General features: G+C 32.5%; 1 long non-coding RNA gene across 1 annotated transcript; it reads right to left on the bottom strand.

Moving 5' to 3' along the window:
* Positions 1 to 4,206, bottom strand: LOC125651834 (uncharacterized). The gene is made up of 4 exons (XR_007361359.2): positions 3,925 to 4,206; positions 3,568 to 3,839; positions 1,275 to 1,360; positions 1 to 88 (listed from the first exon to the last, which is right to left on the bottom strand). It is a non-coding gene; the product is annotated as an uncharacterized LOC125651834 (long non-coding RNA).
* Between the last annotated feature and the right edge of the window lie 292 nt (positions 4,207 to 4,498).

Below are 4,498 nucleotides of genomic sequence, written 5' to 3'. Positions count from 1 at the left end.
AACTGTATAATGCAGTTTATTTTGAGAATATGTACACTGTGAAATGCGGGCTAGTCCTATCGATTTTCCCTTTTCCAGTTCACCAATCCTGTCAATATAAAAATGATTAGTATATTCATTTCTTATAAAAATTGACATACACATTGAATACGTAAAAGATAATTTTTAAATATGAAACATTTTATAAAAAAGGGCCTTTTCGAGAAAAGGACAACGAAAATAACATTTTCCATTTCCTGAATAGTATCAGTTTCCTGTTTAGGTCATATGAGTAACTCGGGTGACTTAATGCAATTAGTTGTCGTCCTGCGTCCGCCATGCATTAGCAATTGAACATTTTAACTTCTTGTTAACTACTATCCAATACTTTTTCAAATTTGGTATGAAGCATCTTTGGGACAAGGGGGTCATAAATTATTAGTTTCAGGACTCCTGCACTCCTGGGGGCTTATGGGCGGGGCAAAAACTGCCAAACATTGACCAATTTCAAAACTCTTCTTCTTTACAACCGCATATTTGTAAGAAAACTTAATTACATATAGTGATGTAGAGCAGGAAGGCCTCTACCCAAATTGTGAATTTCATGATTCCCAGGTAGACGTTCTGACTCCAGGTTGGGGTCAAATTTGGTACTAATATGTATATATGTGCAAAATATATGAAGGATGTCTGCTTTAATGTATTTCATACTAAATTCAAACTAAATGGATATCTAGAAGGAGTAGTTAGTCCTTTACCGAAATTGTAAATTTCATTATCGTAGGCGGTAAGGGTTTGGTTTCAGGGTGGTGTTAAAACTATCATAATAATTTGAAGGACTTCTTTAAGTTTGTTAATACTGTATCAAATCTAAATGCATGTTCAGTAAAAGCAGAAAAGGATGTACAACAATTTTGAATTTTGCTACCCCAGGGTTTTGACTATAGGATTGTCCAAAGTAGTCATATCGTTTCATGTTAAGATATATATCATATTATGTAAAGCCTTTCATCGGTGTATGCACTTTCTGAGGGCATTGAAGTTTAAAGAACACATTTTGTTTTATACCGTTGCTGAATATTAGAATTGTGTTTAGATATTCAGAACAGGAAATCATTTCTAAATTGCATAGCCTTTGCAACTAGTGATACTTTTAACTAGTACTCAGGTAAGCCTGTGCGCCTACATCGTCGCAAACCCCGGGTTATTGTTTCATTCTACAATAACCCGTGGTTTGCGACGATGGTGCGCCTCTTGTAATTTCAAGTTATTCTAGGAATATTCCTTTTCCTTACCATTTAATCGCTACCACTAAACACCATATCATTCGAGGAGACAAGACTTCCAATCAAGACTGGAGCAAGAATTCCGCACAGGATGACTGAAAAAAAACCTTACATGTATAGTTTGTAAAAATAATCCAGTATATTGAATACACTAAATATGTCCAATAATAAAAGTTATATATATATCACGAAAACTGACCAACTACATCAACAAGATGAAATTATCAATTTTTCGGAAAGACCTGGGACAGGTCATCGGTTTAGGACTACAAAATTTTTTCATGTACACAGAAATTAAAACTAAATAAATAAAATAAGTATGCAAACTAGCACTAAATCTAAATTATGAAACCCGAGAATGAACAAAATGTTGACAAATTGAAATTATGGAGTGCAATATGGGACAATAAAACAACGTCTGTTCTGAACAAGCGTCAAGACTGAACTGAACTAAATAATGACGCGTATTACGTTATATGAAGTTATGAACAAAGAATGGGTTAACTAATTAGTATAGTTAAGCGGTTTGTTAACTCGTTCTAATGACAGATCTTTATAAGTCTTTCGTACCAGGTGTGAAGCTATATAAGTAGTTATGAATGATGATGAAAAATAAAATAAAAACATAGATTAGAATGATAAATAAATAAATACTGGTGTTGAAGTATAGTAATAAGGTGTAGAGACATTAGGGGCCTGATTATGGATATTATCAATGATAAAAAATTAAATGAATGATAAGATAGAAAATAACGAAATAGAAAATTGACAGCTAATGATGTTGCCGTTACAGAAAGTAGACGGCGAATAGTAAGTATAAAACAGAGGACGGCACTGAGTAATAAAATAACTAGGCGAAGCTAGGCCACATTCATTTTGGTGAAGTCAGTAAGTTTATTCATCGCCGGTCCAGTGAGTGTTATAGTCAATAATTTTGAATGGTAGACCTGAGAATTATGAAATGAAAGCGCTTGCGTTAAAAATTCAACTTTGTGTACTGTTTATTCTATTTCTTTTAATATATATATATATATATATATATATATATATATATATATATATATATATATATATATATATATAATTTTTCTTTTAATGGCAATAACCACCGCTGGGAGGACATGACAGTAGACTGTAGTGGTTATTGATCATGACCCAAGTTGGTCAGTTACCGAAAGAAAGCAGAGGGGACAATTCTGGATGCACAGGTTGAAGTCATTCGAACCGCATGGTATCAACAGATCTACTGACTTCACCAGGATGAATACGGGCTAAACCCTTACTAGATTTTAAGCTTCATCTAGACCTACTCGTCTGATCATGTCATTTTTGAACATTTTTTTCAATTCTGTTTACAGAATCAGCCCTCCCACTTTTTACTATGACCTTCATAACCGATTGCTTACATGTAAAACCCGTTTCCGTGATTCTATGTATTTTACACGTCTACACTAGACCTGATCAGTACGGGAATGTCTGATGTTGATTCAATTTCCTTGGCTGCTTATTCTTTGTTTTTGTTATGAGTTGGTCCACTTTGTTTACGTATTCAAACTTGTTATTTATAACATTTTTCTTTCAAATTTTTATTCATTTCATATTTCATACTTTATTTTATACTTTATTTTTATAATGTTCATTTATATACATAATATTTTATTATTAGTTTTTTTTATTAATACTTTTTTAATATCTTTTATAAATTATTTATTCTTAATGCATAGTTAAAATAGAATCTCTCTGGGTACGAGTTAAATTAGCTTTACTATTTTTCAACGTAATATGGTTAAATCGTTCCATCTGCGATTAATTAAGTCTATTTTTATTACTTTGTGCATTTTGGACCAGCTCTTTCGACGAATAAGACATGTCCTAATTCGCTCCGATTTTAACAATGATTGACAGGCTTAAAAACCAAAACAATTGTAGTCTGCGTTAGTGTAGTTGTAGTGTTAGATGTATCTATATGTAGTTTTTGTTATTATCCTCTGTTAATAATGGCCACATGTTGTAATTCATTTCGTTTGTCCTGAAGAAGGGACGGGTCGTACTGATAATTTGACCATCTGGTTGTTCGCGTCGTTGATCATTTTAGTGCGATATATATATATATATATATATATATATATATATATATATATATATATATATATGTGTGTGTGTGTGTGTGTGTGTGTGTGTGTGTGTGTGTGACTGACCATTGCACCCCGAATCCACAATATCTATATTATAGATTGTACATATATCTGTTTTGAATTTTGAAATAAATTAGACATGAGAAAGAGAGAATTGTTTTACTTACTGATGATAATAATAGGTAGGGCGGATCCCACTAAATTGCCTGACCCGGCGCCTACGCCCATTCCAGTGTTGTATCCTCTGTTCATGCCAGTGGTATAATACTGAACACGGGCAGGTTGGTAGTAGGAATATACCTGTTGACGGGGTTGATAGTACCCACCAATACCTTGCACGTTGGCACCATAACTACCTGCTTCAGCAATGGCGGAAAATACAACAAACACAAGAGCAAAACAAAGTACTATCTTCATGGCTCCCATCTTGTTTGGCAGGCTGAAATGTAAAACTTTTATATATTCAGGTGAGGTGAAAAAAATCAATGCTCAATTTGTTTGAAAAATATACAGAGAAAACTTACCTAAGCATACAATAACGATATCACAGAATATTTGCGACTCTTAAATACTTTTCTATCTCCAATCCCACATACATAAATTAGCAAATAGGAGAAAATATTTCGACGGTTGTAGAGAGATCTGTATGCCTGTCAAATAATCCACACTCAAGTTGTTTCATATTCTGGGTAAGTCATATCGGAAATGCTAACATTTGCATGTGTCAAAATCACTATTTTTATGAATAACCATATTGAAAATAACCACAAAGCATGTATATTTTACACACCAGCACACACACACTCACAGTATATACATATATATATATATATATATATATATATATATATGGCTCTTCAGTGGAATAAAAAAATACTTCCACTGAAGAGCCGTAGAACGAAAGTGCTTTTGATTAAGTGTGAAATTTTCCTCTGAATTTTTTTTCTATACTTTGCCTATTCCAAGAATTTATTTTATTATAATATATATATATATATATATATATATATATATATATATATATATATCCAATAATAAAGGTCAAGAAACACAAAACTCGAATAACATTTCACTGTTAGCGCTTTCGACTTTAATGCC

This window comes from Ostrea edulis, chromosome 5 (genome assembly GCF_947568905.1).
Source record: "Ostrea edulis chromosome 5, xbOstEdul1.1, whole genome shotgun sequence".
Lineage (NCBI taxonomy): Eukaryota > Metazoa > Mollusca > Bivalvia > Ostreida > Ostreidae > Ostrea > Ostrea edulis.
The sequence above is the reverse complement of the archived record's forward strand: the minus strand, read 5'-3'. Positions and strand labels throughout refer to the sequence as shown.